General features: G+C 41.4%; 1 protein-coding gene across 5 annotated transcripts in view; it reads right to left on the bottom strand.

Annotated features, from left to right (window-relative positions):
• Positions 1-25712, bottom strand: part of LOC129728470 (cadherin-99C) — a 382935-nt gene that overhangs the window by 222149 nt on the left and 135074 nt on the right. The window lies entirely within an intron of this gene.

Here is a 25712-nt window from a genome sequence, read left to right as displayed (position 1 = left end):
ATGTTTAGGAAAGACATTTAAGGAAAAATAAATAGTATTTGATTTCTAAAACTTGAGATATTACTCACAAAACTACGTGAAACATGCAACTTTATGAATTTTTATGCTGAATTCGCCTCTAAATCAAAATTTGAAGCGATGACATGTGATTTTTTTTACATTAAAATGTTCGTAAACGTTTGAGAAAGACATTTGAAGGAAAGTAACAAGTATCTGTTTACTAATACTTGAGATTTTATTCACAAAACTACGTAAAACAAGCAAAATTATAACTTTTTATGCTGAATTCGCCTCTAAATCTAATTTCAAAGCGATGACATGTGATTCTTTTTTCATTAGAATGTTTATCAACGTTCAGGAAAGATATGTAAGGAAAAATAATTAGTATCTGATTACTAAAACTTGAGATATTATTCACGAAACTACCGAAAACACGCAAAATTATGGCTTTCTGTGCTAAATTCGCCTCTAAATCAAAATTCAAAGCGTTGACATATGATTTTTTTCACTATAATGTTTGTTAACGTTCAGGAAAGACATTTGAGGAAAAATAAAATGTATATGATTACTAAAACTTGAGATATTATTCACAAAACTGCGTGAAACATGCAAAATTATGACTTTTTATGCTGGATTTGCCTCTAAATCAAAATTTAAAGCGATGACATGTGATTCTTTTTTCATTAAAATGTTTGTTTATGTTAAAATATAAAATGTATGTTTGAAGATGATTTTCTGTATACAGCACAACAATATTGCAGCCTTCTAATAGCATGTTGTAGGATAAGAACAACGATATCCCGTGCCCCAGAGCTGAGTCGAGAAAAAATGCAGTTCGAAAAGATTCTCGACCTGATCGGGGTTCGAACCCGATATCACAACCCTGTGGGAGCGAATCGACATCGCTAACCACAGAGCCACGAGGACCATATACAGCATACAGAATACAGAAAATCACCGAAATTTTTTTTTTTTTAATTTATACGTTTTTAAACGATTACATGCGAAACTTTGACTTTTTATGCGCAATTCGCCTCTGAATCAAAATTCAATGATTTGTTTTGTTTTTTGCAATAAAATGTTCGTTGTTCTTTCATCTACAATTTTTTTTGCAGAATAACCCATATCTCGAGCATGAGCATTTTACATTTCTGATGTTTTCGTAGTTTTGTGAATAGTTACATTTTACGGCATTCGATTTACTTTTGTACTTTTGAATTTGAATTTGATTTTTATTAGAGAGCTTTTAACCAGAAGGTCATTCAGCTCTTAATCTTACTGTTTTACTTTTTTTGCGTTAATCCAAACTAGAACTCACATCTAGCTGCAGGAAAGGTTACGATTCATTTGTTTGAATATCGATTAAGAGGCAGCTTAAGCATTAAAAATCTTTTACTTTCTTATTTTCTACAAAGTTTTGTGGATTAAAAAATGGCGACTTCCGGTTTCAGGAAAATAACCTAAAGTGATATATGGCCAACAATTTCAATACTTCCGAAAGTGGACCTCCATACGTCATTTTATAGCGATGACACATTTTTTTTCATTAAAATGTTTGTTAACGTTCAGAAAAGACATTTGAAGAAAAATAACAAGTATCTGATTACTAAATTTGAAATATTATTCACAAAACTACAAGAAACATGCAAATTTATGACTTCTGAAGTGATATTTGGCCAACAATTTCAATACTTTCGAAAGTGGAACTCCATACGTCATTTTGAAATCCAAAATGGTGACTTCCAGTTTCTGTAAATCAGCCCAAAATCACAAAAAAACAATCCAATATGGGTATTTCCGTTCTGCGCGTTCTCAGAATATTGAAGTAGGGTATCGAACGTCTTCGTCAGTGGTTTTCTTCGGTAGTTTTATTGGCGCAATCTTATGCAAAAAAGGTCCGAAGAAAACCACTGACGAAGACGTTCGACACCCTACTTAAAGTGACATTTTCCAAAACGGCGGCTTCCGGCTTCAGAAAAATAACCTAAAGTGGTATTTGGCCAACTCCTTCAATAATTCCGAAAGTGGAACTCCATACGTCGTTTGGAAATCCGATATGGCGACTTCCAGTTTATGTTATTCTGTTCTCAAAATATTGAAGTATTTAAACTGATGATGAACGTATAAGATGTGAAATATTTTTTAAGTAAGTTGTGCTAAAGCAGTAATGAATTATAAAAAATGATTCTTAAATTTAAAACCTTTGATCCCGAGCATCGCCGGGAACGTTCAACTAGTATATATATATATATATATATATATATACTAGTTGAACGTTCCCGGCGATGCTCGGGATCAAAGGTTTTAAATTTAAGAATCATTTTTTATAATTCATTACTGCTTTAGCACAACTTACTTAAAAAATATTTCACATCTTATACGTTCATCATCAGTTTAAATACTTCAATATTTTGAGAACAGAATAACATAAACTGGAAGTCGCCATATCGGATTTCCAAACGACGTATGGAGTTCCACTTTCGGAATTATTGAAGGAGTTGGCCAAATACCACTTTAGGTTATTTTTCTGAAGCCGGAAGCCGCCGTTTTGGAAAATGTTGTGTGGAGTCATCCCAGTTTCGAATATACCTATACTGGGTGATATTCGGGCTATTTGACAATCGTTTACAGTAAAAGCTCTGTTTAGGAAATTCGAGTAAGTAAGAAGAATTGAGTATGACCTTATTTCTCCTCTATAATGAAATCTAAAAAGATGCTTGTGATTTTTTTCAAAACGAAAATGTTTGTTGGTGTCCAAGGAACACGTCTGCTTCGAACATACGTAGTTTTTTGAGTAATATGTCAGCTTTTAGCAATAAGAGACGTGTTATTTTTTCTCAAATGTCTTTCCTGAACATTAACTAACATTTTATTGGAAAACAATCACATATCATAGCTTTGAATTTTGATTTGCAGACAAATTAAGCCTAAATATTCATGATTTTGCACGTTTTACTTAGTTTTGTGAATGATATCTACATTTTCAGTAATCAGATACCTAACATTTCTTCTCAAATTTCATTCCTGAACATTAACAATCATTTCATTGAAAAAAAAAAAACACATGTCATCGCTTTGAATTATGATTTAGAGACAAATTAAGCCTAAAAATCTTGGTTTTGCATTTTTCACGTAGATTTATTAAAATTATTTAAATTTCAAATGATCAGGTACTTATTATTTTCCCTTAATTTAATTTTAAAAAAATCACAGATCATAGATTCGAATTTTGATTTAGAAGCAAATTCAGTATGAAAAGGCATGATTTCGCATGTTTCACGTAGTTTTGTGATTATTATCTCGAATTGTAGTAATCAAATACCTGTTATTTTTAGTCGAATGTTTTTCTTGAACATCAACGAACTTTTTAATGAAAAAAAAAATATGTCTTGGAGTTTTGGAGACGGATTGAGTATAAAAAGTCATAATTTTGCATGTCTTACGTAGTTTTGTGAATAATATTCCAAGTTTTAGTAATTAGCTATTAATTATTTTTCCTCGAATGTCGTTTCCTGAACATTAACAAACATTTTAATGAAAAAAGGATCTCATGTCATCGCTTTGAATTTTGGTTTAGAGGTAAATTTAGCACAAAAAGTCACAATTTTGCATGTTTTACGTAATTTGGTGAATAATATCTCAAGTTTCAGTAATCAGATACTAATTTTTTTTCTCGAATGTTTTTCCTTAACATTACAAACATTTCAATGAATAAAGAATCACATGTCATCGCTTCGAATTTTGATTTAGAGGTTAATTCAGTATAAAAAGTCACAATTTTGCATGTTTCACGTAGTTTTGTGAATAATATCTCAAGTTTTAGTAATCAGATAACAATTATTTTTTCTCAAATGTCTTTCCTGAACGTAACAAACATTTTAATGAAAAAAGAATCACATGTCATCGCTTTGAATTTTGATTTAGAGGCAAATTTAGCTTGAAAAGTCATAATTTTGCATGTTTTACGTAGTTTTGTGAATAATATCTCAAATTGTAGTAATCAGATACTAATTATTTTTCCTCAAATGTCATTCCTGAACATTAACAAACATTTTAATGAAAAAAGAATCACATGTCATCGCTTTGAATTTTGATTTAGAGGCAAATTCAGCTTGAAAAGTCATAATTTTGCATGTTTTACGTTGTTTTGTGAATAATATCTCAAGGTTTAGTAATCAGATACTAATTATTTTTCCTCGAATGTCTTTCCTGAACATCAGCGAACATTTTCCGGTTAAAAAACCTTTATGTCACCGCTTATTTTTCTGATTTAGAACGATTTCAAATGATGATGATTACTGTACACCACAGAGACGGAGGGAATAATATCAATAAGATCAAGCGTTACGGAATTCCATTTTTATATAGTAGATATATATATATATATATATATATATATATATATATATATATATATATATATATATATATATATATATATATATATATATATATATATATATATATATATATATATATATATATATATATATATATATATATATATATATATATATATATATATATATATATATATATATATATATATATATATATATATATATAATGGATGGCTGACAACCTTGAGCGACAAGAAAGGAGTGATGCTGGCTACATCGTTGCGTGCGATTGGCCGGGAGGTCAGTACAACCGGCCAATAGTGAAAAAGTACCTAGCGAACATGGAAATACATGCCAGGAAGAGGCAGTCCCGTTCACTGGTTTCGATGCTGCAGGTAATGACGCAGCGGCAGCGCCTGAATAAGATGGTCAAGTGAATTTCCCTGGTAAATCGCAACGTGGCGGTGGTGATGGTTGACGAGACCTGTCTCACCCTGGCACATAAGACGGTCCCCATATAAAGGAGTGACCAAAATTACCAAAATGCGAATTTCAAATTCATGATGTTTAGAGCAGACCATTTTGTAGTTTTTGATCTATATTTTCATAATTTATCAATGAAATCCTGATACATGGCATGGTCCATGTTGACAAACGCCTCCAAAATTGCCTTTGTCAAAAATTAAGAAGAAGAGTTTTTTTGAATATATTGGAATATATAGAATCCTAATACAGTTGTTATGGTATGTTTGCATACAATTAAAAGCTCATTATACTAGCACCATAAAACTGAAAGAGTTATTGATTTTAACCCTAAAGAGTCTACCGTAGGCCAGGTAGAAAATATGCGAAATTTTCCTGATTTCGACCTTCAAAAGCCTCAAATGTAAGCACGTGTAAGCACAGTTCCTGATAGTGTGCCAGAAAGCCCTGCTTATGCTCTTCAGGAATCAATGATGAAAGTGTGCAGAAAATTTGCGGTTTTTGTAGAAAAACATGATTGAAAGTTCTTCATTTTCTATGTCAGTTTTAAATTTTAGGGTGATTTCTCAACGAAATTCATCGTATATCATACCAATTTGGTCCAAAACACATCGAAAACGTAGAATTAGTATGATTATTTGTTTATATACACTGACGATTTTTGTATGGTTTCGAAAAATAATAAGATTTGTCTCAATTCACGTTGTTTATGGACAGCCCTTTTCTTTTCTCCACACTTTTCTCAAATGACAAAATCATCTAGAGTAGAAAAACAGCAATTTGACACCGAAAAATTAATTTTGGCCGAAAATCTTTATTTTCCGACCATTGTGCTTGGATGGCAACGACTGGCAGGGCACTTCGTATTTTACTTTCCTCACGAAGGAAGTGCGCACCAAGGTGAAGCTCATTTCACACAGCGATAAGGAGATGTCAATGCCGCTCTTGTTTCGCTCCGGACTGACCGTGAACGGGGAAATTTATAGTACGAAGTGCCTGCCGGAAGTTACGTTGTTTATCCAGAAATACCATAAGGGCAAAAACGGTGTTTTGGCCGGATCTGGCGTCAACCCATTACTCGAAGCGATCGTTGGAGGAGATGGAATGGCGGAATATCGATGTGGCACCCAAGATGGTGAACCCACCCAACGTTTCTAAGTTGTGTCCCATCGAGGATTTCGTGACAAACCTGAAGCGTGAAATTTACTCCAACAATTTTGTCGTGAAAACTGCGGAAGAATTGATAAATAAAACGAAGATAGAACTCAAAATCATGCCTACAAGCATGTTTTGGGGAATGTTCCGGTTTAGCAAGTTACCTTCCATGAAAAATTTATCCAGCTCAATTATCTGTCTTAGTTATTTTTTTACTGAAGCAAAATTTTGGTGATTCATTCCGTATCGGAACTCGACCTTCTGTTTTATTATACCCCTTTCCGACCTAGCCCACACAATTGTGTAGGTGAAAAATAACGGTCAACAAAATATAATAACACTTGCTTGCTCCGTTTTTTTTTTTATTTTCCGTAGCAGCTGCGATGTTGACACTAGCGTTGTGAGCAACAAAATGATGAACAGGACGTTCAAAAAGCGAGAGAGAAGGTTTTATTTGAGTCACCTTCTACCTACGCAATTATATGGGCCTGGTCGGAAAGGCATACATAGACTTCGCAGCCAACTGTTAAGTATACAGGACAATTGCGGGGCTAGCGCCACAATCCTACTGACACTAACAGTCTCTCCCGAGCAAGGACTCGAACATACGACGACTGGCTTGTTGGGTCAGCATCGTATCTCGAGAACAGCTAGGTGGTTATTTTTTTACCACCATCCGAAAAAAGTCCATTTTTTACCGCAAAAGTTAGTGCTTGTTCCATTCTCGTTCAGTGACGTCGTATTTTCATGTGTAAATTAAAAGTCGGTAGCACTTCAACTCTTCGTTTGCACAAAGTTTAAAAAATATTCATTACGCTTCAGTCAAAATGTTAGAACGTCTTCACAACGCCGTCTGATTCGACTTCACAGCTGCATTTCGAACTGTTGAAGATTCATGTCTGTCATCAGCGCACGAACAAAAATTTGTTGTCCACCAGCCGCACAGCTGCAATATGCAACACGCATCAGCGTAATAAACTGTTGCGAAACTCGGAGTACGCTGCATCTTCTGATATCTGCTTTTATTCGAATCGACAAGAAGAAATCTCTTGTCGTTCCAAACTTTAACACGATACGGATAATATTGTTGCGTGTTTGAGAACTTCATCGGTCCAGTTACAGTTACAGAACGGGCGTGGTTTCTTCCAATATCTCTCTTAAATGGCACTTTTTAGACTATATAAGAGTCTGTTCGGTTCAAACCAATCATTTAACTATTGGATGGTACGACGATCGGTCGTATCATCTTGTTAGCGAATGGTAGAACGGACGGTCGCTTCCTCTGGTGAATTTCTACTTTGTTTTGGTAACAAAACAAGCATTCTGGGTCCTGGCAATCAAAATCTCTGTCGATTGTCTAATTTTTAGTGCGAAAATAGCCTGTCCTTTTTAGGACAACCAAATAAATTGTTGGACATCAAACACTTCATCAAAAGGTTTAGCGCTAGAATTGAAAGTAAATTTAATCTTATTCTACATGCTCCCTGAACTTCTTTAATATACAAAAGGAAATTCAACTACAAGTCTTAAATTGCCTCTGAATGAAACATTTTTTATTTGAACTTCCACCCAAGCTGGGCTTTTTGAGTAATATCGCTCAGTGCATCGTCATCATCGCACGTTCGTTAGCTGAGATGCAAGCGCACCGGGAGGACACCCGGGGGTATTTGCGATGAATAATTAATTCATCGCTGCTCGGCGCACTGTTTGTTTACAGTCTGCATAAATACGACGATCTATTGTTCTTTTTGCGCGCAACAATCTTGCTGGATCTTGTTAGGCTATCGAACAAAGTGATCTATCGTCTGTCTCTGCTGTCACCTCGCGCAACCAGATCATGGCGTTCTTTTTTTGGCTTTTCTCTTCTATTCCAGTTAGGCCATCATCATTCTCCTCAGGAGGTGGCATTGGCTTGGCCCTGCTCTTCAATAATTTTACATAAATTTAATATGATCGACATATAAATTATGTTGTATTTTAATGAATACCGCCATCTCGATCATGTCTGCGATCGGGACTACTTCGTATGTCGTGCGAGGAGACGTCAACCTCGACAGGTATGGCTAGTTGATGGTTCTGTTGACAGGCAGTGAGATGTGGCCTCTAGCATCTTGAAGGATTTTGTTCTAGGATATTGCAAAGGTATTAGGAGGAAAGGGGAAAACGATAGAGAAAATTTATTCGATTGCTACCCTTTCTTTCGGCTTTACAGAAAGCATAAGCAGTGCCGTAGGCCAATAAAGAGCCATGGAGGAAGCGATGAGGGCTAACAGTATAAAATGCACTCAGCCAATCGCTTCCTCTATGCTGAGATAATGAAAGAGCGATAAAATTAGCGAAGGAAATATGTTGTAAAATAAATGTAATTGAATTTACGGTAACAAAACGATCGTAAATATCGACCAGCAAGCTAGCAAACGGTTAACAAGATCTCATATTATAAGGGTACTCCGTATGCGACACCGTGGGTTTTTCTACCGCCCCCGCCTTACCGCTCGATTATGGTTGAAGCAACAGAAAGCGCATTTTGTGACACAAAGAAGCTTGGTAGGCGCAGCGTTTTTGTGTGATAGAAGAAGGAAAAATCAACGTCCTTCTTCTACCCTTTTCATTATGTTCGCGCGTAATGTATGCAGGCCAGGCGTCGGGACGTGTCGGAATGCTAGAAAAAGGAGGACCTCCGGAGCGTTGGATTTTTCGCAGTTAGACGCTAACGAGATTACCAACCCCCTCGTACAAATGGTATGTGGAGGATGTGAACGGCAGCATGATTCGGCATTAGGAAGCTAATGGATTGAGAAATAGGCATCAGACAGGAATCTCAGATAGCGTAGCTGCGACTGTGTGCATAGTTAGTAAATCAAGCGGGCTAAATTTATGACATCTTCGGGCAGTTTGTGAGTCCCGCACATTTGTTTCGAGCTGGCAATTAGCAGCTAACGTGTACCGAACTACGGTGGTGAGTTTTGTGTAGGAAATATGCGGTAAACCCTTTTACCCTTTGTACCTGGAGAACACATTTCGATTGTTGTGTCTCGAGCTTAATTTTATTAATAGTTTATTATTATCTCAGTGACAAACGACACAATATTTTGATCATGGTAGCAGACGACGAACAAAATGATGACATGTTGTCGATTTTTAGAGTCTTAGAGGTTTGGAAGCATTCCGTGGATTAGAGCATGTGATTAAATTTAATCGAGAAAACCTTATATTTCAGAAATTAATCAACAGTACCTACTTAATTTATTTCTGCAGCACGGATGTTCAAAAGTGTTAAAGCGTCGAAAATGTCCAAAAGGTAAAAACTTTACAAGTGACAAAATTTTCAAAAACGTTAAATCTGTCAAAAATGCTAAACACGTTAAATATAAAAAATGTCAAAAACATCCAGAAATTACATAATGTCAAAACATTCATTAATGTCAACAAACATTTAAAATTTGCAAAATGTTCATAATACCCAATTGTCGAAAATAACAAAATTTAGAAAACATTAAAAATGGTAAAAACATAACAAATGTCGAAAACGTAAAAAAAACTGAAATTGAAACATTTGCATTAGAGGCGGTTAACGTGATTTACATAACCTAAATTGTTTTACAGATCCGGTTTTGATTATCTTTAAAGTAACTAACTGTAGGTATTCAACCTACTAATAAGTTTGATTTTTTTAACTTAAACAAAACTTACCATTTGAAACTAATATGAGTAGGTTTCACGCTTTCACCGTCCTTCATTCCGATCTATCGTTTCCAGCCGCTAAGCTCACAAATGCGCTACTGTTTGTAATTTGATATTACTCAAGTGTTTCTACTACTGTGGTCACTTGAAAGCAAAACTGCGTTGGTAGAAACAGATGCTTCAACTTTCAGTTTTGTGGTTCGCGTACTACTTTTTCGCTTCATCAAGTTTAGAAGAAACGCCGATTAGGATAGAAATATCTACTACTAGAGTATCGGACTACTTCGCAAGTGGTTTTTCTTGGCAAGTTTCGCTTCCGAAGTAGTCCGATACCCTACCTTTGGTTTGAGGTGCTGCACCGAAACCAGGTAACATTTTTACGACTCATTTGCGGAGGCACCTGAAGCGACAGTCGCGATTGTGGGCGTGCCGCTGCATTGTACAGTACCGAGTTGAACAACTCTGGTGTCCTTTTTGGCGTCCCGCTGAGTATTTATCACTTCCATCACTTCCATTACGACTAGCGACCGGCTCTGGCTGCTGCCGATAGTAACTGTCCCTTCGCAGCCTTACGGCCGCGTCGATCTTGTAGTGTTGCTTCAATTTACGACCGTGGAAGCACAGTTTGAAACTAATTATGCATAGTGCAGAGACCGAAGCACTCGCGTGCAGCCTGTAATTATTACTTTAACTGTTAAACTAGTCACCGATAGAGTCCCACTCGTAACTGGAGTGGCACACAAAACAGCAGGCAACCCCTTCGGAAAGTGTCAGGTATTTGTCATGAAATGTGGCTCGCTGTCTGAATCGGGTTCACTAGTTTAGTACATACCTTCGTAAGGCGGTTAGGAAATTGACTTTGACGGACCACTACTGGGAAGGCGTCAAAGCTTATTTCGATCTGATTTCCAACCTAATTTGCATACCATGCCCGGTTAAACGACGTAAATGGCATTTGCGCTGTGTTTACGCAATTAGTCATGGCAATAAATAGATGTTACCTTAAGAGTTCGATGGGCTGGCAATGAAATCAGCGCTGATCGATCCTTACTAACAGCCTCTCTCGAGTCCGGAAAGAAAGCCTTCACCGTGACTTAGGAAATCATTCTCCACGATTATCCTAAAATGACCCGATTAGTAAAACTCCCTCCTCGGAAATCACTGTAAATGACCGGAAGAAAGGTAGAAAAACTCTAATTGAGATAAATTATACAATTGCGCAATAGCAGCTATGAGCTACATTCACAGCGCCGCTGAATTCCGAATAAACGGAACTTACAGTTCTGCTCCCCCCGAGTGCACGGAACGGACACGAATCGCATGATCGGCAAACGGTGATCAGCGCGCGTCGATCTGTCGATCAATAAAAGTGGAGTGCAGCTTTTCCGTAGGCCATTATTTCCCGTAATCAAGCTGAATTCTCGAGCACCTCTTGGATGTCTCCGATGCCCTCGTCAATATTAGGAAGTTCGATCGCAATCTTTGTATTTTTATTTATTTATTTTTTCTTCTTCAATAGATGCGATCTTCGTCTACCCAAAGTCAGATTCTATTAGTTCTATTGGAATGTCTCTATGATGAGCATTGGAGCTGATTTAATTAACCGATTGCAGTGAACCGGTTGACTTTCCGCTTGCGGATAGAAAACTCACCGGTCCGTCATCCGATGCAGTCGGGTCGGACGATTTTCGCTTGCAAACAAGCAAGCAAACACTGTATGGGCCCGGGATCCGATCCTTTAGGCGGCTTCGGATCAGAGAAAGCCGGCTCGGTTGACTGGGTGTCTGGTGATGTGTTTTTAATTGTCGTACAATTACTGTCGTTATGACATTTCTGCTGTGCAGTCGCAACGCAAGTCGTCCGAGGCGGAAGTACAAACATGATTGGAAAATATTATGCTTCGGCTGGATGGATTACGGGTTGGACGGAAAAGACAAGATGAATCATGATGTGCACTAGTAGGCACCGGGATGGCTTCAGTGCAATTCGATCCACGGTCAAAACGGGACTTTGGGGATGTAAAATCTGTTGTTGGTTCGAGAAATTATTCTTTATGCTTTCGGGTACTGAACACAGAGCTGCTATTTGTAATAGCAGAGACTTACAGACGTAACACTTCGAACGCATTCCAAATATCACCAGCACACCATCTTGTGCAGCCACGTCTTTCTGTGCGACAGCAGCGCCAGCGTGTACGCCTCTGTCAAATTAGGAAACAGTGAAAGGTAGTGTGTTGATTCTAGGTAATGACGATTAGAAACGCAATGCTTTATTTAGATTGTTGATTATGTAAAGTGATCGGAACTATTTTGAAAAGGTTTCAAAGTGCAGTGGTGCTGAACGCTCGAGCAGATGAAGTTTGAAGTGTTTAGCAAAACTCATTTGCATTTCTACATTCTAGACTAGTAGAACATGCACATTAGGGTGGTCCAAAATTGTATCATGACTGGAAACCTTAAGGCTCAAATGAAATCTTAAGGTGTTAGGAACAGTCTTTACTATGGTAACAATTCTGAAATAAGCTGTTGTGTGGGAAAGATATCAGGTTTAATACCATTGAAATTTGGGAAATTTCATGGGAAATAGCTACAGTGTTAGTGATTGGCGATAAATTCATGATTCATGAGAGAAAAAGTTCGGAGATGATCCGTTCTCTCTTAGAAATTGAATTTTAGCTCTATAAACCGATGATTCACTCTTCGCGGAAAGAAAGTGTAAATACAAGCGGGTAAAAACACGAGACGACAATTATTGGAAGCTTACGCTTGGTTGTGATAACTTGTGCAATTTTTCACCCGTCCAAAGTAGAATGCCCAGCAACTACTATCCCTACTTCGACGTGGTACCGACTGGGAAACGAGCAACCAAGGGAAGATCGATGAACCGGTGGGAACTTGGTCGTATGCTGACAGGGAAGGGGAAGCTGTTCTCTTCGGAGGTCAGCTTGCCTGAGCGTCTGTTCTCCATGTTAGGGGCGGCTCAAACGGCGTGTCATCCGGAGCGGACGGCTGAACTACGAAATGCGGTGTCTCGCCAGCTACACCCAAGACGGACGGTAAACCAGAGCATTGCCGGAAATGAGAGAAGATACGGAGGATTTGAGGCCGAACAGCACAGTATTAGCAGAACGACGGCACAACCAATGAGCTGGGTACCAGCTTTATAGTGCTGGGCATCATGCAGAGTCGTATGTTCAAGTGGCAGGCGATCAGCGTCGGGAAGCTGTACCGCTGTAATAACTCTACGATAGCTGCTCGCGTAAAGACATCAAGATCGTCATCGGGGACATGAACGCTCAGATCGGTAAGAAAGACATATACAAGCCGGTGATCGGCACGCACAGCCTCCACTCCGTGACAAACGAAAACGGCCGGCGATGCGTAAACTTCGCAGCTCCCCGAAGACTGGCAGCCCGAAGTACCATCTTTCCCCGAAAGAACATCCACAAAACCACCTGAAGATCTCCTGATCAACGTACAGCAAACCAAATGAACCATGTTCTCATCGACGACCGGTTCGTCTCAGACATTACAAACGTACGAACCAATCGCGGTGCGTATGTTGGCTCGGACCGCTACATAGTTGCGGTAGCTTTGCGCTCAAAACAGTCGACCGTATACCACGCGCGACATCGCCGAACCCCGCGGCTTAACATCAAGCAGCTCCGGGACCCACAGACTGCGGAGGATTACGCGCAACAGCTAGAAGCGGTACTACCCACGGTGGAGGAGCTTGGCACATCGCCTCTCGAAAACGGCTGATGCAGCACCGCATCGGCGACACTAGGAGTGGAAGCACCGAGTGACAGAAACGATTGGTATGACGGCGAGTGTGAGGCAGCGATGAATGAGAAGAACCGGACCTGGGCGATATACCTGGGCAGGTCAACGGGAGGGAACAAGGTCAATTATAAACAGGCACTGAACGACATGACCACGATTCTCAGACGAAAAAATCGCCAGCAAGAGGATCGTGAACATGAGGAGCTGGAGCAGCTGTACCGTGTCAGTGATACGCGAAATTTCTATAACAGGGTAAACCAGTCTCGCAGAGGCTTTGTGCCGCAAGTCGACATGTACAACGACGCGGATGGGAACCTTTTCACGGATGCCACCGAGGTGGTCGACAGGTGGAAGGAGTACTTCGATGAACACCTGAACAGAAGCGAAGCAGGAACTGACCTAGGAGCACCAGTAGCAGAGTACTAGCACCCGATGTTCATGAAGATATTTGTGAGATCGGGAAGCTGAAGAACAACAAAGCTGCTAGCAACGACGGACTGTCAAGCAAGCTCTTCAAACATGGCAAAGAGGCGCTGGCTAGTGCGCTGCAATAGGTCATTTCCAGAATTTGAGAGGAGATTAAACTGTCAGACAAGTGGATGAAGGAAGTCATCTGCCCCATCTACAAGAAGGGCGACAAGCTGGAGTGCCGCAGCTACCGCAGTATCTCGCTAATCAATGCCGCCTACAAAATACTCTCACAGATCCATCGTCTATCATCTTAAACCAGGAGGTTCGTGGGCCAGTACCAAGCGGGCTTCACGGGAGCCCTTGTCACCACGGACCAGATCTTCTCGATCCAACAGATCTTACAGAAATGTCGCGAGTATAACGTGCCCACACATCACATCTTCATCGACTTCACGGCAGCATATGATACAGTCGATCAACAACAGCTATGGCAGATTATGCACGACAACGGATTTCCGGACTTACTGACTCGACTGATCAAGGCCACCGTGGCGTAAGTGGGTGTGATCCGGAGGGCGGGCATCGACACGAAGGGCACGATTTTCACAAGATCTGTTCAACTGCTGGGCTTCGCAGATGACTTTAACATTATAACACGTAACTTTGCGACGGCAGAGAAAACTTACGCCCGACTAAAAGCCGAAGCTGAACGAATCGGACTGCGAATGAATGCGTCGAAAACGAAACACAAGCGAGCGAGAGGCTCCAGGAGAACAACATCAGCCACTCAAGTCTCTGTAGACGGCGATGAGCTTGAAGTGGTCGACAGGTTCGTGTACTGATGACCGTCGACAATAACACCAGCAAAGAGATCCAGAGATGCATCCTGGTTAGAAATCGTACTTTTCATTTCGGAAGACACTTCGATCGAGTCGAGTGCGACGACGCACGAAGTTGGCGCTGTTCAAAATCCTGATAAGACCGGTAGTCCTCTACGGAATCGAGACAACAACGCTTCTCGCGGAAGACCTTAACGCCCTTGGAGTTTTCAAACGGGAAATGCTGCGGACTATCTACGGTGGAGCACAGACGTACGATGAAGAATGGCGCCGGCGCAAGAACCACGAGCTGCGCGCGCTACTTGAAGAGAACCCGATTGCACACCTGGCGAACGTCGATAGATTGCGGTGGGCCGGTCACATCAGAGATGCCAGATGTTTTTGAAAAATGTCTGCAACTGCCCGAAAAACCGAAAAAATCTGCTCGAAATCAGAAAAAAATCTATCTATATTTTTGTGACGAATTGTGACGATGGGGAGGGTGGGGGTTAAAGCCAAGCAAATATGAAATCAGGAAATAAAATTGGATTTGTTCTAATTGTTCTTTTTTATTACTGTTTTGTCTGTTAAGGGTCATTTTCAATACTTTATTGCCTTTTCTTGTTCATTATTGATACAATGTATGCTCTGGATGAAAAAAATTTTCATGGGGGGTGGGGTTGTTATTAAGCTACGTCATTATCTAGATGGGGTCTGTAACTTTGTGACGAAATGCCACGATGGGGAGGGGGGAGTCAAAAAAACACAAAAAAGCTACGTCATTTATGCATGCTCCCTTAATGCAGGGCTATTAGCAAAAATATACTCTGGCAATAAAATCTATCAATTGAGATTCCTTATTTTCTTAGTGTTTCAAAATCACCCAGTGCAATTCAAGCAGGGGATAGTTCGGCATGCCATGGCTACATTTCTCAACTCTATCGACATAACCGCATTCCATCCAACCAGTGAGCATTCAAATGTTATCCATCCATCATCACCCACGAAGCGCATTCTCCGACGCCAAGAATTCTCTAGCCCAAACTCTCGCTAGTGCCAACGACGACGGGTTTGAAATTTCGCAGCCCTGCTACCACTTTTTGAAGCAACAATTAGCACCGACAATAATGTACGGTTTAACTCGTTCCGAATCGGCTGGAGTGCCTGCAGGGTGCGAATTATCAATATTTACATGCTTTAGTTTTAATTTATCCGAGGGTAAAATTACCATATCACCTCGCAAGACTTTGTGGCAGCCGCGCTGTGGTAGCAGTTGTGCAAACAACGCGTACCCCTGCTTCTAATTAATTTAAGCAGTCTTTGTCGTTTCGCAGCGGTACGTTGAACGTTGCGACAGTTTTCTGGGTGCCGTGCTGAACCACCAGGAAAGGTCTCGGAATTTCAACCTTTGCGTTTCTCTCTTGACAGCTCAATGGCTGCACCTGAAACGCTCTGTCTGCATCTGGTTGGCCCGAGTATGGCAGCCCAACAAATGCCATTTCCTTCGCCTTGCGGTGCATGTGAGCAAAGACGAAATCTCGCCGCCACCGATCACCCACACACTCACGCACTCGATCTGTCAACGTAAATAAATTCCATGTGCTTAATTGCTATGTCTTACTCCATTGCTGGTGGTACTGATGCATCATGCATGATTTATCCGGTTGCGATATATGCAAAAGATCACCTGCGTCATGTTCAGTGTTCAAGCAGGTGCAGTTGCAATGCAGATGATGTCAACTCAATAAACCAGTCAATGTAAGTACGAATATTAAAGTTTTTGAGAGGTAAGGTATAGCGACAACAGTCTCGTCAAATGTCATGCTATTCGTCAAATGGATCTAACTATGGCATATATCAAATCCTGTTGTCTTTGCATCGATTATAACGAACATTACGTGACAACTTTGGTTATACCGCATCGAAAAGAAAAGAAAAAAGCTAAATGGTATCTGTAAGCCTCCAAGCCACGGTTATGTAGTTCATCCGAGACAATATGCCGCCAGCCAGAAACAAACAAATCTTCTCTTATGCAACTAACTAACCAACTAAGAATATAAAAACGAAAGTTTTTACTTTACCGGTGTAGTTATGTTTACTCGGTAGCAGTCCAGGAAAAAAATAAGCCACCAAACTTGAATTTGTGTCTCCCGCAATGCGGCTCAACTCTCTGATTTTGCGGGAGCATTTCACTTTCAAATCAGCCTCTTTATACTTTACAAAAAAGCCGAAACAAGCCTCGAACTATTTACGTATGGAGAGCGATCGATAATTGAGCCGTTTTGCTGGGTGCAACCTGTGTTGTGGGGCTCCACACAACACGGTTGAAAGGAAAGGAGGGGCGTCTTTGGCCACAGGACGCACAATTTTATAACACTGACGTAGAGCCGTATGACTTTTCCAAGCGGCGGTTTGCACTAAACGGTCCTGCGAATGAATGATTTATGAGACGGAAAATCGCTTGCGCGTTCCAAATCGGTGCGGAATCCAATCGCGCATATTAAACCACACGGATAGTATGGAAGGTGGTATTTTAATGGGGCTAAATATCGAGCAAACACGTTCTCATTGTCGTACATCAAAATAAGAGTGCTTTTCGTGTATAAAAAAAAGCTTTTTATGCGTCGGGCAAGGTGGATACATTGATTCCGATCTGGGATTGTATAGTGTATGGTGGCTTCAGTTGTGTCCGTTCCATACCGCCAATACCGGCCGGTATTGGTATTGAAGCCACAAATGGCCGACTACGAGCCACCACTTCGTATTTTCAAAGGCACAAGGCTCGGTAAAAGTTAATGCGTCACCTGTAAAAACGCTATTTTATATTTGCTGCGGTGAAGCAAGCATAAAATAGGGTTTTCACAGGGAACGCATTATCTTTTTCGGCCGTTTGTGGCTTCAATACCGTTTCATCTTACGCACGTGGTAACATCCGGGCCCATGTCTCTACGTTTTCGAAGCATTAAAATGAAACTGGAAGTCTTCGCTTGCTGCCATAAACCGTTGAGCTATTGGACATCATACGAGATATTGCTGCATTAGTCGATGAGGACCTCTTTCAGGTATAGTTGACGTGACTCCCGAACATGAGCTTATCGTCAATCATGACCTCTAAGTGCTTCAGAGAACGCTTTGAGGTGATGGTGCAGTCTCCAAATCTGACCACCGCATGTTGCTCTGATTTATGGTTGTTCACAACCGTTACCTCCGTCTTATTGAACGCATTCTTCACGTCGAGCGTGACGGAGGAGATGGCATCCAGCGTGGACCTGCCCTTCCGGAAGTCGAACTGGTTACTTGCCAGACCGTGTGACCGTAACATCTTGCAGGTGTAGGAAAAGTACAATGATACACCGTGCACCAGTGCTGAGTCGAGAAATTTTCCAGCTCGAAAAGATCCTCGATCTTATCGGAAATGGAATCCGACATCACGACCGCGTGGAAGAGCTAACCGATCGCCATCGCTAACCATAGAGCCACGGGGGACCACATTGATTCGATGGCACATGATCTGGCTGTATAATTTTTATCGTATGAGTCTTCAAGCTCTGCCAAAATTTAAGACAAAGTTGTAGCAAGCGATGAGCAATACAGTGAATAGTTTCCAGATTGCGTTTTTCTTTCAAAATAAGGTTGCATATAAAAAACATACAACCAAGAGCCGCAATGCTTCAGACTTCACTCGCTGTATTTGTATTGATGCAACAATCAAGTTCTTTTCTGTTTCCGCCATTCACACATAAGCAGAATCTCGCCGGTCGGCCTCAAATGTCTAATCAGAAATATCGCTGTTTCGTTTTTAACTGTCAAAACCATGTAACCAGCCTCCGAATATGCGAATATTGGTTTTCTAGATAAGCACTAGTTTTGTATCTCAAACAACTCTAAATAAGTTTCCATGAAGCGATGAGTGTGTATTTTAAACATGGTTTGCATCCGCTTTCAAAAAGTAAACTCGTGTATTTTTATCAAACACAATTTACAAATAGTAATATGATTTTAAGACGCATATGAAGTTTTCGAAACCATCACTGTTTGCTTACTGTATGATAGAGAAAGAAGAATTCGCTTCTTCGCTTCTGAAGTAACAGATTTGTTACCAAAAGAAAAATTTTTCGTTGTCACTTTTAAAGTAACAACGAAAATTTTGCGCGTGGTATCAGCAAGTGTTGGTTGGCAAATGGCTGGACACGTGTAACTTGAGACCCTAATGCGGCCTCTGTTCAGCAACTCCTATCCCAACCTCCATGTGGCGCCGACCGGAATTCGAGTAACCTTAGCGGAGATCGGGTAACCAACCCCCGGTGGAAACTATGATCGTATGCTGACTGAGAAGGGCGTCGTACGCGGCTGTATCACCATAGGGGCGGCGTACAACAGCGTCTGACTCGGAGCGGGCGGTTGAATTATGGAATGCTGTATGTGGATGTAGGTATCGCGACCCTGGTAAGGTAGCATACCGGAACCTTTCTTCAACCACGAACAACGAATTTAGAAATACGGAACGGATCAATCGGCAAACACCTAGGCTACGAACACGGAAAAAGATTAAGGTAAACGATTGGAAATTGGGTACTTGGAATGTCCGATCTCTCAATGAACCGGCCCGGGCTGGCTTGCTTGCTCGAGAACTACAGCGGCAGGAAGTCGAAATCGCAGCGATTCAGGAGGTTTGGTGGCCAAATTCCGGAGAAAGGGAATTCCGTGCAGTGGACCCTATTGCACGCACTTCTTTCAAGTACAACATCTACTACAGTGGCGGCAAAGCAGCAGAACGGGGCGTCGGTTTCGTAGTGCTGGGAAATCAGAAAACAAGAGTCATCCGGTAGAGGCCCGTAGATGACCGTATATGCGTGCTGAGAATTAAGGGCAAATTCTTCAACTACAGTTTAATCAACACCTACGCACCGACAAACGACAAATCCGATGAAGTCAAAAATGAGTTCTATGACAAGCTTGAGCGAATCTATAACGAGTGCTCAAAACAAGACGTAAAAGTCGTCATCGAAGACGCAAACGCACAAGTTGGGAGGGAGGAATTCTTCCGTCCGGTAATTGGAAGACATAGCCTCCACTCGTCAACCAATGAAAACGGCCTGAGGCTGATAAACTTTGCCGCGGCCAGAGGAATGGCCATATGTAGCTCCTATTTTCCACGTTTGAATATTCGGAAGCACACCTGGAGGCATCCAAATGGAGAAGCCTGCTCCCAGATCGATCACGTACTGATTGACGGTCGGTATTTTTCGGATGTTACTGATGTTAGGCCTTTTCGGGGACCAAACATTGACTCTGACCATTATCTCGTCGTTTGTAAGATCCGCGCACGGTTGTCGAACGTGCTGAAGTCTCGCACAGGGAGGACGACGCGTTTCAACATTCAGCGGTTGAAAGCTGATGGCGTGGCAGCAGAATACGCCAGAGAGCTGGATCAACGGATCGCAGAACAGCAGGAGAAAGGAGTGGAAGACATAAATGGGCTGTGGAGCAGTATTCACGGCGCCATCGAAACGACTGCGAGAGAGGTGGTAGGTACGATGCGTGGAAGACAGCCTAACGGCTGGTTCGATGCCGAGTGCCAGAGGGCGACAGATGAGAAGACCCGTGACGGGATCCGCATGCTCACTGCGGCTACGCGTCAGAACAGAGAGGATACAGGGTGGCAAGAGCTGCCGAAAATAGAACCCACCGTCAGAAGAAGCGCAAGTACGAGGAGCAGAAGCTCGCCAGCGCAGAGGACAGCTATGCTCAAAGCGACGTGCGGAGATTCTATAGAACTGTCAAAAGAGCCAGAAGCAGGAATTTTCCTGTGCCGGTCATGTGTAATGACAAGGACGGCAACCTGCTTACTGATAAACCGACGGTTGCAGCCAGGTGGAAGGAGCATTTTCAGGCGCTATTGAACGGTGAGGTGCCGGATGAGCAGAGCAGGAACAGGATTATGATTATTCGTGACGAACAAGCTGTGGAGCCACCAACACAGGAGGAGGTGAAAAAGGCGATTAGTGAGATACAAAACGGCAAGGCCGCTGGAAAGGACGGTATCCCGGCCGAACTTCTAAAAGCGGGAAGCGGGCGGCTGTACTATGCGTCCACCAGATAATACAAGGATCTGGGCGGATGAACAAATGCCGAACGACTGGTTGGAAGGCCTCATATGCCCTATCTATAAGAAGGGCCATCGATTGGATTGTGGCAACTATCGAGGCATAACGTTGCTCAACTCCGCATATAAAGTGCTCTCCCGTATCCTGTTCTTCAGATTGAGACCGTTAACGGAATCCTTTGTTGGCGAATACCAGGCTGGTTTTCGGCAGGGGCGTTCCACGACGGATCAAATCTTCACCCTGCGACAGATCCTCGATAAGTTCCGGGAGTACAACTTATCGACTCACCATCTGTTTGTGGACTTCAGGGCGGCATACGACTCAGTGAAAAGAAACGAGCAGTGGCAGATCATGCTGGAATACGGTTTCCCTACGAAACTAATTAAGCTGAGTCGTATGACGCTGGAGGGATCAAAATCGTGCGTGCGGATACCTGGCGAAACATCAGCCGCATTTGTAACGTTGGATGGACTGAAGCAGGGAGATGCGCTCTCCAACTTACTGTTTAATATCGCTTTCGAGGGTGCAGTACGAAGAGCAAACGTGGAAAGAAACGGTACGATCAGCACGAAATCTCACATGTTTCTTGACTTTGCGGACGACATCGATATTATCGGTATTAACCGTAAGGCCGTGGAGGAGGCCTTCGTACCTTTTAAGAGAGAAGCAGCGAGATTGGGACTAGTCATTAACTCTGCCAAAACGAAGTACATGGTAGCTGGCAGAGAGCTAGGATTCCCCGTGGTGTTGGTGCTGAGGTGGAGATAGATGGGGAACGATTTGAAGTGGTTAACGAATTCGTTTATCTTGGTACGCTTGTGACATGTGACAACGATATGAGCCGTGAAGTGAAACGACGAGTTGCAGCTGCGAACAGGGCCTTCTACGGACTACGTAACCAGCTAAGGTACCGTAGTTTGCAACTCGCACAAAACTAGCGCTGTATAGGACGCTGATACTCCCGGTGGCCCTTTACGGACATGAAGCATGGACGCTGAAGGAAGCTGATCGACGAGTGCTCGGAGTTTTTGAGCGTAAAGTCCTGCGATTGATACTTAGCGGTAGACTAGAAGATGGAGTGCGACGCAGACGCATGAATCACGAGTTGTACCAGGTATACAAACATGCTGATATAGTGAAGGTAATACAGCGGGGCAGGCTTCAGTGGGCTGGACATGTAGCCAGAATGCCTGACGAGAGAGCCGCCAAAACTATCTTCAGTAGAGAACCAGGAAGAGGCCGTCGGCTCCGTGGTAGGCCTCGCACGCGGTGGATGTGCGCGATGGAAGAAGATGCACGATCTGCTGGTGTACGAGGAGACTGGAGAACGGCTGCCTAAGACAGAAGAAGCTGGACATCTCTAATTCGTTCGGCCCTAGACCGGCAAACGGTCCGTTAGCCAACAAAGTAAAGTAAAGTAAAGTATCAGCAAGAGTCAGACTAACTTTCCAAAAAAACCTTCCAAATTCAATCTTCTATGGGCGCAGCCAGATACGTTATTGGTCATTAAAAAGTGAGATCACCAAGAGTTGCGTATTGAGAATAATTTGCTACTTTAAGGTATCACTTTGATCACGGTTCCAGCTGATTTTAATCAATAACAAGCAGGACACGGTCGATCAAATAGGGTATACTTCTAAAGAACAGAACAAAACTCTGAACATCAACGAAACTTTTGCTGGCATTCTTAGGATATATTTGGTAACGAACCATTTCTGAGGGAATGATTTTTTTATTATTGGAGTTATAAAAGAACTATGGAAAATGAACAAATATACGGAGACCGTGTTTAACTGACAGCCTGCCACGAATTTCGATAGTTGTCTTTGAACCCACACCGAACAAATGTAATTATTGTGCAAATAAAATTCATATTATTTGTTGCAAGTGGTTGGACTTCGACCTTTAGGTATAGGAATTCGATTGTAAATGGGAAAGGCGCATTTCTTCAAAAGCCTTACCGTTGCTTACCTCACAATTTATGATTTTGCACTGTGGGTCACCATATGTCAAACTGAAAGCATTCCACATTATTAAATGCACTCCTACCCAACCTACCAACCACACGCTCGCCTGCAATCCTTCGCAAGTGTGCTTTCATTAGCGTGCATACTGCACCTGATTGCATACCTCTTTCGTGGGATTAAATATGAAAGGAATGCAACATTGTACATTCTTTCCTACATTCATTCTTTACACATACCGGCACTTCGTTTGTACGGCATATATTGGCACCCCCTGGCGGACCTACATACCGAGCACATTGTAATGCCACTTAGAAGAGTCTTCAGTTTCGAAGGCCGTCCATTTAGCCCTGAGGATCGTCGTCGCTAAACTGCGTAGGCGCGTTCAAAGCTTCTTACAACTCGCATATCACCTCCCATATTGGACTCGTACTCAAGCAGGTCGCATATAGTTCAGCGTTCGTTGATACTTCATAAATCAATGCCTGCCGGCCAAGCCACGATAGAAGTGTTGATCCCGAAGGGGACAAAAAATGGCGCGGCACTAACGTCCGTAGTTTATTACCATAAACCTCACGTTCTCCAGCGCACTGTTCTAGTTATATTAGTGCAGAGGTTTACTTCCGTCGTCCGTTGAACAGCTCGATGGACAATGAAGTACAAAAATTGGATTACATTAGTGGTGACAGATTATAAATTAGACAGCGACCTCCTCCACTTTATACTCTGAGGGTGTACTGGAAACATTGCTCAACGCAGCGCTAGAGAACATATTGTTTATCTACTGTTCGAAATCTGAAGTAGCCTGTGGTAATTTCATAGTTTATACACCCCTACAATCAATATGAGCGTTACGATTGTGGCCGTCATCATTACTATAGGGTAAATCAAGTGTTGAAAGCCTAGTTTTGATTGCATAGTTTGGCAATGTTTATTTTAATTATCGTGCTGGCCTATATTTTCGATTGTGGTCGACACAATCGATGTTGTTAACTGGCGGTATTGAAGCGAAATTAATTGTTTTTCTTGGTCACCGCAAAGAACCGCTCACAGCACGACTGATTCAATGCCAACCGGTTGACGGGAAGCAGAAGGTACAGCACTCTGTCACCTCTCACCGAACTCGAAGTGTCACACAGCGAAAACAACAGGCGGTAAAAGGTAAAACCGCGATCACGATTTTGATCTATTTTTGATACCGGTATACTGCAGAATTAACGCTCGAAACTCAAATCGGAAAAAAAGGAAAGGAATCGGGTCACTTTTTGTGGGACATTCGAGATTTACTAGGTGCTTCTCCTGTAAATTGGTGAATATCATCATAAATTAACCACGCATATTTTGGTCAATTACAAAATAACACAACGATTTACAGTTGATTTCAATTTATGTACCTTGTGCCTACCACATTTTGTATAAACTGCCTAAGTGGAATTCCTTTGCGTTTTCGAGTGAATGTGTGCGGCCCTGGAGCGAAAACCATACAATCAGGACTGGGTGGCCGAAAAAGGTTAGCTGCTCGGGTATAAGAGTAACACCAACATTCATCTGAAGTATCGGGAAACAATCGCAGGTGTCACTGGTTAGTCCCGACATTTTAGAGGACAGGTCTGATTAACAGAAAAAGTCTTGAATTTCAGTTTCAATGGGTGTGCATAATTCCATTCAGTACAATAAGTTCAGCTTTCAGTTTAAGGTTGCAGGCATTTCTTGAACTTTTATTTTAAATATCAATCGATACGGGATAGAATAAATAACCATTATCACACACTTTTTTCATACATGCCTTTTTTTTGACGTTATTTTCGTTATATATTTATTTGTATATTCATACACGCAAAACTTTTCCTTATTACTTACGAAGCAATAGCGCAAAATTGCCTTTTGGGTAACAAACCTATTACTTTAAAGGCAATAAAATTCTTCCCCAGTCAAGTAACAACACATACTGACATAAATTTAGCATGTGTTACGGGAGTACGACTATCTAATAATGGTCGTTTCAACCACATGCAAGATTTTTTCTGTCGAAAACTGCTTACTTTCCATCTCAAGCAGAAAAAAATCACACACCGTCGCATATGTTGCACATGTTACAAGTTTCTTCAATCTCCAATTCATCCGGTGTGCGTGTATTAGTTCGCATACGGAGTAGAGAAAAAATATGACAAGAGCTGCCAAGCAGCATTTTCCCCGTCATAGAGTATGCAAACGTTGATGATTTCAAAGACTTGAAATGCGTCTTTAAATGACATCACGATCTGAAAACTGCGTTAGAGAAAAACAAAAACATTCGCTTTCCTGCAAGATATCTAAAACACATACTCATTGGTTCATGGAAACTCATTTGCACCTGTTTGAAAATACAATACTCGTGCCTATCCAGACAATATTCGCAACTTCGGCAACTCTGGTCAGACAGTATTACATATTTCCATTTCATGTAAACACTGGGGGACGAAACGAAAGTGTTTCTAATTAGACAATTGAGGTTGCAGGTGAGATTCCCATTATGTGTGGATGAAGGGAATCTGATCGTTGCATCAATACAAATGCAGCGAGTGAAGTCTTGCTAACACATGCATTGCGGTGGGTGCTTGGCTGTATGTTCTCCTCCAGAAACACATACAAGCGTGTGGCCGTCATAAGTTTTATTACTTTTTGTTTGTTACTATTTGTGTATAATGCGCAGTCATAAGACACAATAAGTAATGAAAAATTGCCCTAAAGTAATAGAATGTTCCCCGTTTGCGTTGGGTGTACTATTTTCGTTACTTGCATAATTTTTGACATTCTTGACACTTTTGACATTTATGACATTTTTGACCAAAAAATGCCTACGGGCTTCAGTAATTCCATCTAATATACAGGTATTCAAAGCGTGCATTCAAACCGCCATTCGATAAGTTTGTCTGTATGCCGGCAATCAAACCCCACGTTATGCAAAATGGATAATTTCGGTTTTTGA

Source organism: Wyeomyia smithii, chromosome 1 (genome assembly GCF_029784165.1).
Source record: "Wyeomyia smithii strain HCP4-BCI-WySm-NY-G18 chromosome 1, ASM2978416v1, whole genome shotgun sequence".
Taxonomy (NCBI): Eukaryota; Metazoa; Arthropoda; class Insecta; order Diptera; family Culicidae; genus Wyeomyia; species Wyeomyia smithii.
The sequence above is the reverse complement of the archived record's forward strand: the minus strand, read 5'-3'. Positions and strand labels throughout refer to the sequence as shown.